Source organism: Tiliqua scincoides, chromosome 9 (assembly GCF_035046505.1).
Source record: "Tiliqua scincoides isolate rTilSci1 chromosome 9, rTilSci1.hap2, whole genome shotgun sequence".
Lineage (NCBI taxonomy): Eukaryota > Metazoa > Chordata > Lepidosauria > Squamata > Scincidae > Tiliqua > Tiliqua scincoides.
Window position 1 is genome coordinate 26721051 of NC_089829.1, and position 13628 is coordinate 26734678.

Genomic DNA, 13628 nt, shown 5'->3' on the forward strand with positions numbered 1-13628 from the left:
GAGTGTTGGGAGAGTTAGGACAGACAAAAGAAAATATTTCTTTACTCAGCGTGTGGTCGGTCTGTGGAACTCCTTGCCACAGGATGTGGTGATGGCATCTGGCCTGGACGCCTTTAAAAGGGAATCGGACATGTTTCTGGAGGAAAACTCCATTACGGGTTACGAGCCATGATGTGTATGTGCAACCTCCTGATTTTAGAAATGGACTATGTCAGAATGCCAGATGCAAGGGAGGGCACCAGGATGAGGTCTCTTGTTATCTGGTGTGCTCCCTGGGGCATTTGGTGTGAGATACAAGAAGTTGGACTAGATGGGCCTATGGCCTGATCCAGTGGGGCTGTTCTTATGTTCTTATGGTCACCATGTTCCCTATACTGGGCATGCAGTAGGCCATATGATCAGAATGAGGCCGCTTCTTTTAGAAGAAGAAGAAAAAACCATTTGGTATCTTACTATACTTGCCTTTTGTGGGCAAACAGAGAAACTGTCACTTTGATCTAATTGGGAACACCTTCTGCTACATAGTATTTTAGTGACACAGGCTGCAATCCTATCCACACTTACCTGGGAGTAAGCTCTATTGACTATAATGGGACTTACTTCAGAGTAGACATGCATAGGCTCATACAGACTGGTTTATGCATTTTATTCAAAAGCAAGACCATAAATCAGGAAGTCTAGACAAGTTGCACCTGCTGAAATTCCTTCCTCTACAATTGTTAAAGGTTCAGGAGCCCTAACGTTGAAAGGTTGGTCACCCCTGCAATACACTGTTGCACAGACTGCAATTGTAATCTGAAATTCAATTCACTTTTATTAGGACTTTCTTTTGAGTAAACCTGCATGAGATCAAAATGGAAACACTGTAAACCAGGTAAGCCTCCTCCAGACAGGACATAACCCTGCACTTAAATTCCCAAAACAGAATCAAAAGGCAGTTTACTTTTCTTGTCAGAACTGGGACCCCTGCATGCACCTATATACCCCTTTGAGTCATTTTCTTCCTTCATGATTTTTTTGAGCATAGGTCAGAGATTTAAGATTCAAAACCTGCATGACTTCCAGCTGGCTTCCAGATGTTCTGACAGCTGTTAGAATATTCTAACACTTGCTAAGGATTCTTCAGTGCTAGTTAACCATATAACGACACCTCTGGCAATTGTAAATAGTGTTGTTTGTTGTGGAAGGAAAGTAGAAAGACAGTTTGCGTTGGTGTTTTTCCAAGGCATTAGGATTTGCTTCCAATTGGCAATGTGATCTGACAACAATTATTCTTTTTGTGAGGTTCTTGATGGATATGACTACTTTGGCTCTGCCAAAGTATGGTCTGAAAGAGGCAGGCGCCAGTAGGTTGGGAAGAAGTGGTGACTGCATCTCAATGAGACACTGGATGCAAGCAGTACAGGAGCCAGGATGGTGTAGTGATTTGGAAGTTGGATTTAGACCTGGAAGATCCAGGTTCAAATCCCCGGTAAGCCATGGAGCTTCTTGCGTCCTGAGCTCCTTGGAGGAAGGGCAGTACCAAAATGAGAAAAATAAAATAATAATACAATGAAAATGGTGGCCTTAGAGAAATGTAAGAGTCTTTCTTTAGGATGGACAGGAAAATGTCACCTTCATAGGCCAAGAAATTTTCTCTTACAAGCAGCAACTTTCAGTCCCAAAAGGAATTCCATCAAGATGCAGAAGAGACCAGGTTCCAGTAAGTTGAGTTCTGCATAAGATTGGCACAGGAATTTCAAAAAAGGGAAATCCAAGGCAAATTTCAGGGTTCTTCCCAAGGAGAAACATCTGTGAATTTTCCAAGGTAGTCAAAGACGTTAATGCAAGACAAGTAGAATTTCTAAGGCGGTGGGTGGGTTCTGCACAGTTGTGGTTTTGCAATTTGGGGAGGGGAGGGGAGAAGTGGTTGTCCAAATAGGCTAGTAGTATGGTCTGAAAGAGGCAGAGGTCAAGCTCCAGAGCAGAGACAGTTGCATAGTAAAAACCAAGGAAGTACCCAGATCTATGGTTGCAAGCAAGGATACAAAGCAGGAGCTTAGACAGTGTCCTTACATTGAATTGGACACTGAATTGGTCAGAGTGAGAATAGAATTGAATTGGTCAGAGTGATGAGGCGGCCCTGAGGCTGAGGTTTATAGGAGCAGGTGCACAGGGATCGGTCCTGGAGGTCAGCTGATAGTCCTCAAGCAGACTGGTGCTGCAATCTAGGTGGTGTACTGGGAGCCCACAGCATATCCACTCCTTGTGGGCTTCCAACAGGCACCCAATGGACCACTGTAGGAAAGAGGATGCTGGACTCGATACGCCTTGGTCTGAACCCTTATATTCTTGTGAAGTAGCAGATAAAGCTGGTGGCTAGAGGGAGCAGGCCCTAGGTACCAGGCCTCAGGATGGTGTCCAGGGACAGTGGTGTGCATGGGTGGACCAGGGCAACCTGCTTCCCCTCCAGGGCGCACTGGGTGTTTTTTGGGCTTGGGGGGGGCAGCACTCATCACCAGAAGAGGCAAGCACCTTGAATTGGCCTTGAACCCAAAATAGAGCCATTCCAGAAGTAGGAAACATGTCTGGCGCAGGGCGGGGACAACACAAATACATAGGAGGTGACATTTCCATGTCAACGTATTTGTCAGCCCTGGGAGCCAGGAGGCCCCCATATGCTGCTGTTCATATGATTTCTTCTTTTACAGATCACCCTTTCCAAGCTAACAAATGCACAGAAACAGTTTCTTCTAACCATACATGGTTTCAACTGGGGAAAAGGTGTTTGAGATGTTTATAGCCATGGTCAGGGTAGGGAGGGATGGAATCTATGTCCATAACATTCAGTTCCCTTTTTGATTGCCAGTGCATTCAGTGTAGCCTTCCACGAAAGGATTTGTCCTGCAGAGCAGAGGCTGAAAACAATTAGCTATTCACCTCCATGCCTAAGGCAAAATTATTTCCGATGATTAAATGCATCTCGCTTTGTCTGTCAGGAGGAATGAAAATGCCAGCAAATCCTGTTAGAGCTCTTCAAGGAAAATTTATTCTGTTCCCATGAATTTAAACTACTGGAATGATTCATGTGCTCATATATTTTAACAAGAATAGCAGATGAAACATGCATCCCAGATTCTTCCAGGAGGCTCCTGCAATTAACAAATGAGCAAGATGGGCTTGGGACTTTGTCTTTTTTCCATTATTGAAAAACATTTTCTGGCAGAACGATCGTGACATTAATAACAGGAGAAGCCAGACGTTTGTGTCCCACTCCACTTCCAATCAGATAAGGATGGCACACAAGAATGTGGGCCGACCCAATTTATCCTCACCACAACCCTGCGAAGAGGGTTCAGCTGATGGGATTGACTGGCCAAACATCACACGGTCAACTTCATAATCAGCTAAAATGGTTCAAATCCCCACACAGTCATGATACCCACTGAATGCTTTAGGGCAAATCACTCTCTTAAGCTAACCTACCTTATAGGCTATTGTGAGAAAAGGGTGGAGGATGAGGAATCCCGAGTTCCTTGGAGGGAGTGCAGAATAAAAATTAAACTAATGAACTCCTATCTCCCCAAACAAAATCCAACACTCCAACCACTGCACCATACTGCCTCCTTCAGGGCAGATTACAAAACCCTAATTCTTCAGCTTTAGCCCGGCTCTTCCAAAAGCATTAAGTTAGCTTAAACATTCTGAGATTTTAAAAGCTATATGGTGATGGAGGTTTTTCCTCTCAGATGTGGAGCCAGTGGGTGCACTGACCTACTTGCAGCACCCATTCAGCCCATCTGAATGCACAAACAGAAAGTGTTTGATTCAAGGGACAGGACACCTTAACTTCCGGAGTAGCCACCGTGTGTGTCTGTTGCAGCAAAAACAAAAAGAATGGTCAAGGTACCTTCAAAAAAGACTTTAAACATCTCAGCAGGGCCTGCTTACTCTAGGCAGGTTGGCGCTAAAACTGCCTTTGCTTACCAGATACATCGATCTTCGCAAATCTGGAAACACAAAATAAAATACAGGAGGGCCAACAGTGAGAGTTGATACAACATCGTTAGGAAACTAAGCTGTGAGTCAGGACATCCCTAGTTCAGGTCTCAACAGATGCTCTGTAAAAAGTGAGTAAGCAAAGAAAGAAGAAGGGACTCCTGACTATTGGTAGGAGGGGTCAACAGCAGGAGCCATTGTATAGAAATGGACTCACATGAACTAGACTGGACTCACATGAAAGCATTCACAGTTGATGTGAGCAGTGGCATAGCTAAAGAGGGTGCAAAGCACCAAGTTTTGCAGGGAGCTTCACAGCAGCCTTCCCCCCTCCCCTTCAGAGCCATTCCAGGTGGTGGGAGCGAAACAGAAGTGAGAATCTTCACCTTGAATCCCCCTGAACTTTACAGCATGTGGGCTTCAGAATGAGATTCGTCTTCTCATTTTGTAGCAGAATCTCATCTAACCATCTTGGTCACTTTGCAGCTGAATTGAAGACTGGCAATTCCTAGGCCTAATTAGCATGCGGCAGAGTACAAAACTTGCATGCACACACACCAGTTCCTCAGAAGTGAGCAGAATATTCAATAGCTTTACTTGCACCCCCATATTTACAATATATAATCTTTAAAAGCAGGTAGAGATCGCTTCCAATCAGTTTGCAAGGATACTGAGCCAAGCCAATTCCTCCCAGTAACCAAGGGCATTCAACAACATTGCAGGATCGAGACCCCTTGCACACTCGAATCTTTGGGACTACGGCAGCTGAACTAATTAATGAGATAAAGCCAAGAAGACTTGGACTTATCTGTCCATGGGTGAAAGCGCCACATGATTCCATCACATCATCCTCTTTGGGGAAATTCAGCTTTCCTCCTGCTACAACTGATTAAACTCAAAATGCAAACACTGCAGGAAAAATAAAGTAAGTGATAACTTTATGATGATAATAATTCCTATTAAACAGCCAAGGATCCTGCATCCACCCATCCCTGTACCCCAACCCCCTCCTCTGCTCCCTTTGTGACTCCTTTCGCCTGTGTAAACCTGTTTATCATCCGTTTAATCATCTAATTAAACTGGAAGGCAAACTTGAATGCTCCACTTCTCACAAATTGTATTCATAGCCATTCTCAAGTATTGCACGCAGTCAACAGCACTTTTGTCAATGTCAAAACAAAAGAAGGACGCAGGAATGTGGTTAATCTTAAACCAGCTTTCAGTATGAATGCAGGGAAACCACCTTATGCTGAATCGGACAATTTGGTTCGGCTTTACCAATGCTGTCTGCTGTCAATGGGCAGAGGCCCTCCAGCGACCTGTCTTGTTGAATCTCAGCAACTTGTGCAGGAGCTGCAAGAGCACTGGTAACTCAGCTGCCCTGCTAACTGGGTTAGATGCAGCTCCTTAGCCGGGCTTCTAACACAGGTCTGGTTGGCAACCTTCAGTCTCGAAAGACTATGGTATAAGCCTACAGCACGCGGTATTCCCAGGCGGTCTCCCATCCAAGTACTAACCAGGCCTGATGCTGCTTAGTTTCCAAGATCAGACCAACAGCTTCTCTGGAAAGGACAGAGAGAAATCTTTTCCTAGTTTAGGGGTGTAAAACATAAAGCCTGAGGGCTGGATCTGGCCTCCATTAGAATTGGCTCTCCCAGAGCCACCCTTCCAGCAACATTGGTTCTGTAGAGCAGTGTTTCTCAAACTGTGGGTCGGGACCCACTAGGTGGGTCGCGAGCCAATTTCAGTTGTGTCCCCATTCATTTCAATATTTTATTTTTAATATATTAGACTTGATGTTACCATTGTAAGTGACTGCATTTGGGGAAATGTTAACAGACCTGCACTTTTAACAAGTTACTATGTATATTACTTTAACAATATTAGTAAATGGGACTTACTCCTGGGTAAGTGTGGGTAGGATTGCAGCCTAGGATTAAAAATTGTCCTGCTTGTTGATGTACTTCTGGTCATGACATCACTTCCAGTGGGTCTCAACAGATTTTCATTCTAAAAAGTGGGTCCCTGTGCTAAATGTGTGAGAACCACTGCTGTAGAGGCTCTGGGATGGGAGAGATGGAAGGGAGGCCCCAGAAGGCATTGGGGGAAGGGAAAGACAGAAAGGAGTGTGAGAAGGAGATGCTATCAAGGTGCTGGGAGAACCCAATTATCATGCAGACCCCATTCAGCAGGGCCGCTTCTGCTGAGGCGTTATTTTTCAGAGCACCTCTCAGCTGCTGAGCTTGAAGTGATGTCTCAGCAGAAGTGGCCCTGCTGAAATGGTGGCCATGCTCTCTCCTACCCTGAAAATATGATCAAGATTTGCTTCTGTCACTTGCAGCTGATGAGTTTCTACATGAGAACAAAGGGTTTTTTCCTGGCCATCATCTGCTTAATGACATCACTTCTGGTCCTCAGCAAGCACCAGGAAAGCTTTTTGGCAGCTATAGAAAATGTGTCTGATGCCTGCATCCTAGCTGAAGAGAAGAGCTGGAGAGGGAATCTGGGGACTGGGCTGGACTTAAGGGGGAAATGCACAGTTCATTCACTGTGCCTAATACTGTTCAATGCACCTCCTAGTTATCTGTCAGTGCTTTGATGAAACTGCTTTTGCTGCCTGTCTGGGCCTGCAGCAACAGAAGAGCAGTAGGATACCTAACCTAATACTTGGCAAGCTGCTCATGGTTAGTGGTGGGCTGTGTTCACCTTGGTGAGCTACAAGTGGTGGAAGCCAAGACCAATAATTTGGATCACATGATGAATCTGAAGAAGGGAACAAGGAAGTGTGGAGCACGGTCTAATATACTGAGTGTCCTGCCTCTCCCTGACCCACTCTGAAATCAGGCCCCTGACTTTAAGCTGACATTCCTTGCCATGAAGGTTAAGCAGGGTGTGCAATGAAGGTATTCTCCTGAGGCTCACAAGGATGATACTCCTTTGACTTTGGAGTGACAGTTACTATCCACATTTTCACCTACTGATGCCCTGCAGATCCTGAACTCTGTCCGACTCACACTGAAATGCCAAGCTCACGCTTTTCCCAGGAATGCTTTTCAGTCACAGGAAGTCTCTACTCCAGTAAAAATTTCCACTCATTACTCCTGCTGAAGAGAAAGACAGAGCGGCCACTTTTAATTAAAGCTGCCAAATTGCTCCTTGCATGCAATTGGGTTCTTTTCCAGGAATTTCAATGAGATCCCCTCTGGAAAGGAAATAATTAAGCAGGGGGAAGCCTTTTCCCTTTCAAAAGACATTCTACTGTGGTAGAAAGTCCGTCCCATTATTTCCCTCCTCTAACCCTTTGAAGCTGCAGATGTATCTATGTAGTGGCAGCTAAGAGTACAAAAAGTGAAGTGGTTCACTGTGCCTGCCCATGCCGTGTACGTGGCCTCTCCCCCTTGCCACCAGAGCCAGTCGGGGTGGTGAAAACAACGTGAACCACTTAGCATTTTGCACCCGGCTAGCTATGCCATTGTATCTATGGCTATAATACTATACACATTTACCTGGAAGAACATCCCATTCAACTCAATGGGACTAAATTATGACTCAACATGCATAGGATTACACTGCAGGATCTCAATTACTCAAATGATTTAAGTTAATGTAATAATGACAGAGGGAAAATAGTACTAAAGGCACACCACAACGCGAGCAGTGGTAATTTTAGATTGTAAACGCCTTGAGTAAGAGGTGTACCTCTTTGTTGCTACCCTGTAAAGCTTTTTGCAGTCCAGCACCTGGTCTCCTTCAGTAGCTCACTAGCTGGCTCTGGGGAAGCCCAGAAACAGACTGGAAAGGCAAACTCCTCTACACCTGTTATTCAGAGGCAGCCTGCCACTGGACCGGAGCTAGTACATAATCACTGAGGCCCAGTGCTTCTCCATGAATGTGTCCAATCCTATTTTAAAGCCATTTAAACTGGTGGCCATCATCACATCTTGTGGCAATAACTTCCAAGGACTAACTGTGCATGGGTTGAAGAAAGACCTGCTTTTGCCAAACTAACTCTCTTGCCAATCGGTTTTATGGGATGGCCCTGCCACACTTGGTTGTAGATTTTAATTTTTGAACAGATGTTAAATGGATGCAGTAGGGCAGCATTTCTCAAATTATGGGTCCAGACCTACTTGGTGGGTCCCACGGAGCCTCCAAAGAAAACAAGGGTGACAGAAAAATGAGATAATGAATTGCCTCAAGCCATGAGGAGATTCAAAAATCAGATAGCTGCTAAACTGCCCAGCAGATGAACTCTTGTAAGTATAGGGAGATAAATGTTTGAATGTCTTTTTTTCTGTTGTATTTTTTTTCCCATATCCCTCAGTAATGGGTAGTGGGGGCAGATGAAGGTTGGGTCACATCCACTAAGCCCCTCAAGCTGAGAAGTTATTCATTTGGGCTGCCTCATTATGAGAAATGGATCAAATTTCTTGCAAAAAATAATTACTTGTAAGTCAATAAAAAGTATTATTTCTTCCTAGATCACCTTTTTTTTGGTGGTCTTGTAAAGTTAGGTGGGTGTCACTTTAAAAAGTAGTTTCTGGTGCTAAAAGGTTTGAGAACCATCGCAGTAGGGTGCTTGGATGTATGTGTGGGAGATAGCAAGTGACAGTGTCTGAAGACAGGCTAGTGTTCTGATGTGGCTGAAGACAGCGGACCTCTCCAAGTGAAGGCCGGGCAGTCTCCAGAGACTGTGAGCTGACCTCCAGCTGTGATCAAATGACCACGGCCCAGAAGAACAGGGCGTGCCAAGAGATAGCAGAAAAACAAAAGTGTGTGTTGGGAGATGGCAGAACAAGCACTTCATGCCATGTACTGATGGACTAGCTCCATCCGGTTGGGAGGAGGGAATAATAAGCAACACTGAATTGGCAGTGGCAGATGGGAGGAAGTTCTAGAAGAGCAAGTGGCCGGAGGAGAAGGTTCAAAAGGAACATCACAGAGCAGTACAGCGGATCCTTTGGAATAAGACAGAGGTAACATGCCCCCATCAGAACTCTGGTCTCAAAGACTGCGCTACATTGGAATTAGCCTCCTGCGGCTGTCTGCTTTGATAGGAACCAATTAATGAAGCATCATAAGGCTAAATCAGTACCTGAACATAGTAAATTATATTACTGTAACCAAAATAAAGTTTTCCCAGAAGGTTAGTATTAGTGTCTGAAGACTAATTTTCAGGCAGTGACTCAAAAAGAGCCCTGAACTGGGCTAGCATCTGACCACCTCTGGGGGCCACTAAAGCAAATTTTGTGTAATATCCGCTGGTTCCAGTATCATGAGAGAGAAGCTACACATCTCTTTATCCACCCTCTCTACAGCTGGCGCAGGTCCACCCTGCATCCAGCACTGAATTTGAGCAGGTGGGAGGTCTCCTTGGGGTTGGGGAATATTTGCAGTGCCCCAGCCTGCTCAACAGGGCTATTATTTATGTATTTATTTTTCACATTTTTATACTGCCCTTCCTCGAAAGAGCTCAGAGCGGTGTACACAGCCGCTCCCCAACTTTTGTCCTCACAACAACCCTGTGAGGAAGGCCAGTCTCAGAGAAAGTGACTGGCCCAAGGTTATCCAGGAAGCCTCATGGCTGAGGGGGGATTTTAACCTAGATCTTCCAGGTCTATCTCCCATATCACTACACCACCCTGGCTCTCTATTTGGATCTGCTATTTGCAGATAGCCGAGTAGCCCCATGTAATACTGGCAGGTCCAGAATTGGGCTGCCTGACTTATAACATGATGCATGTTGTAAGGGTTCAGATGCAGCAGAAGCCTGCTCTGCCATCCCCACCCTCCTCCCAGGTCTGAACCGCAGCCAGTGGCTGGGGAGCAAGAAAGCGTTGTTACCTTCAAGTCATTTTAAGCATCTCAGAAGCATCTGACTGTCCACTGTTGGAATCAGGATTGTGGGCTATTTTCTGGACTATTTTGATAAGATCCAGGAGGGCCCTTTGAATGTTGGCTGGCTTCTTCCCCTCCTTGTTCTTTCCCTTCCCCACCACCTCTGCACTCCGTTGCAATTTTGGGCTTCTGTCAAAGAAAGACCAAATCACAAGACCCAAAATATTTCCCTAAAGTTTGCCAGTGACCTTTCAGTAATGTGCTCTTTCTTTTAATGAAGTTTGAGAAGCAATTACTGCTCCAAGTCAGTGGAAGGCGACCAAGTGAGCTTTATCCCCGACTCTGCTTGAGCATTTGATCAATGCCTCTCAACCCTGCACAGAGCACCACACAGATGGTGCTTGAAAATGCTGCCTCAGGCCTGAATAGCAAAGGAGGGAACAGCGAAACCTTCTCCTTGGCCTCAGAGTTCCCCCTTTGGACTAATTTGCAGATACATGACCCTCTAATGGTAATTATTCTGCTATTATTTCTGTGTTGACAACAGCCTAGATCAGCATTTCTCAAACTGGGTTTGAGAACCAAGTGGGATCCACTTGGTGGGTCATGATTCAATTTCTGGTGGGTCCCGCAGAAACTCCAATGAAAAAATGGGTGATGGAAAGATGCAGGGAATGTTCAGGGGCTGATAGGCAGCAGAATCCAGAAGTTGCCCTTTTAAGGATCCCCACTCTGTAGCAGAGGGGTGGAAACTGGCATTTGGGGCCAGTCAGGAGGCACAGCAGGACTCAGCTGGAGCTCGGACTCCATTGGATCAAGGTGCTCTCTGGTCCTGTAGCTCCAGTGGGCCAGACTTTTCCTTATCACTGTTCATAGGTCCTTGCCCTAAGCTGGGACAGGAAAAGCAGTAAGGGTGGATGAGTTTCTCTGAAACCGATTTTCTCCACCAGTACCAAAAATCCCATGGGATGAACATATGCTCCCAGTTCCACCTGCTAAGGGAAACCCCAGACTGGGCAATGTGCCAAGTTAACAGACATCAGTGGTGGAAGTTCTCAGTGGTAGAAGTTCTGATTTGTTGTCTTTACAAATCAACTGTTTGTACTTTCCACTGCAACCTCTAGGAGTCAGGAGTGAGATGCTAGTTAAGCTCTCCTAGTAACTTATCCTTCCCTCTTTCTTGGTTGCCTCAAATGGCACTTTTTGACTTTCTTTGGTTTCCCTTTCAGTATGTGCTGAACAGAGATTAAGGTTCTAAGGCCCAGTTCTAGAGTCAATAAGCAAAATGTTAATGGAGAAAACAAAGTTCTTTTTACAGCAACTGAGCAAAGGCAAATAAAATATCACACACACACACTCTCTCTCTAGAGAGAACTAATGCCCCTGAAGGATACTTTTACCTTGAATTAAGGACACAGTTGGTAGCCACTGGACGGTACATGGCCAGCCATGAGCTGATACAACATTCACATCCCCAACAAAACCATCGTAGTTATGCTTTGGACAGGCGTTTCTGAACTGTCTTCAAGGGCAGCCTTAAGTCATGTGCATATTCACAGAAATGACTCCACTCAGCACCTCTGTCTATATTTGTAGACTGGGCAATGGCAGTGATTGTGCTCCCAAGAGTAGATGCTGGTGGTGGGTGCCATCTTATCCACAAGGTTCAGGAAGGAGGACAAGCATTACCCTAATTCTGGTTTGGCTTGATGACAGTGCCACATTATCACTCCTGACTTACTCCCTGTTTGCACTGCTGTCCCCCCAATGCCTAAAATGACCCCTACATCCCCTCAACTTTGTACTCTACAAATTGAGTGGTAATGTTGGAGAGGAGGTTTTCTAGCCCAGTCAGTAATCACAGATTCTTTTGACCTTGAGCATCTACAGAGAGACCGAGAGGAAACCTGTGGCAAGACTCACAGCAGAAAAGTGAGAATTAAATTCCCTTACAAATTCTGAGCACATGTGGGAGATTTTACAAGAGGTAATTGCTGGAAAAAAAAGAGAACAATGTGTTCAGGCTTTGAAACTGGTTGACGTGTTCAAGGCAAAGTTGCGTTATTGTATATCCCAGGGGTTTTGAGGCAGAAAACCATTCAGATCCAGCATTTTAAAAGTGCGATGCTTGCCATATAAATCTGTGACCATCCATCTGCATCGACTTGTTAAGATAAAACCGGCTTTCAACATAGCTGGCATTTCCCCCCTTGCTTTAAAAGCAAAGCAAAACACATATCACCTCTAAGCTTGGGAAAATTAGCTGCAGAGTAACCAGATGCATAAGAACATAAGATCTTCTTTGGGACTGGATCAGCCCCCAAACTCACCTAGTCCAGCATTCTGTTTCCCAGAGTGACCAGCCTCTGGTAAGGCATGTAGGCAAGATCTCCTCTCCTGCTGTGATTTCCCAGCCACTGGTATTCAAAGACAAACTATCACTTTGGGGCTGCAATCCTAACCTCACTTTCCTGGGAGTAAGTCCCACTGAACACAATAGGACTTATTTATGAGTAGACCTGCTTAGAATTGTGCCCTGGAGATAGTAGCCGCTGATAGACTTGTCCTCCATGAATTGATCTAAGAGGACCATAATTAATGCATCTAAGGATGTTTCAAGGGCTGTAACTGTTTCTGATCCTTGTTAGAGCAAGAATGAAAAAATCCAGCAGGATGGGCACAAGATTGGCCCAGTGTAGATTCACAAGCTTGCATTTGTGAATCATTTGTTCCCATGAGAGCCAGCATCCTTTCACATGTGAAAGGAGGTGATAAGGAGCCATTTTCAGGAAACTGGTATAAGCTGCAGTTAGTTCCCAAACCAGCTCCTGCATAATCTGTCATGACCTTGGTTGTCATTAAGCCATCACCAGACTTTTCGCTGGTTTTGATGCCACAGGCTAACACAACTACCCATCTCTGAGAGTCGTGTCAGGAGAGTATCTCACAAGAACTGGGCTGTTAATCTTCTCACCTGGAGAAAAACTTACCCTTCCAGAGAATTAGTCTCTGCTCATGCCTGGTGTCTGGTTTAATGCCATTAGACATGCCGGAGTATCTCATCAGCCCAATCAGTTTTACTGACAGATCGTAACCTTCACATTCATCATGACATGTGGGCCTCAGAAAGCAGCTATAATGTAGCCAGTATAATTTCATCGTTCGTTAACATTATCACGCTCAGCAGGCACATGGACAGAAATTCATTGGCTTCTGAGAACATAACCTCTGGAAGGAACAAGAGTATTTCTTATTCTCTTAACACATCACCAATTCATTATTTGGGCTTCTGTGTGGTGTCTAATCTTCTGCCCCTGAGCCTCTGATTTTGACACAATGTGATTCATGAAACCACTGGGTTCAGATTGCTGTTTTCCATTCCTCTCCCTGCCTGTTGGTTTCTAATTACAACCTTTTGGTTAATGTTGCCCCAACAACTTTCATTTATATTTGAGAAGCCTCAAGGAACATCCCACCCTCACCGCCTGCCCTCTTCAGGCTTATGGATGGCTGTTTTGCTTGCTTTCTTAATACATTTTCCACCCTTGGCTACCCATGTAGTAATTGATGTATTAAAAATTCATTTTCGTGCTTCTGCTAAGTGTTAAATTTCTTCATTTTAAGTAGCCAAGGCAGAACAAAAAGGCAGGAAGGACAATTTTAAATGCTTCCAAGGGGCCCGATGACATTATCTGCAAACCATGTCAGAGGGACTATTTGCATTTAAATATCCAATAATATTCACCCAGCAGCTTCAAAATCGCCCATATTTTGTGCACCTTCAGATACCTAGATCTGTTGCAGATTTTTTA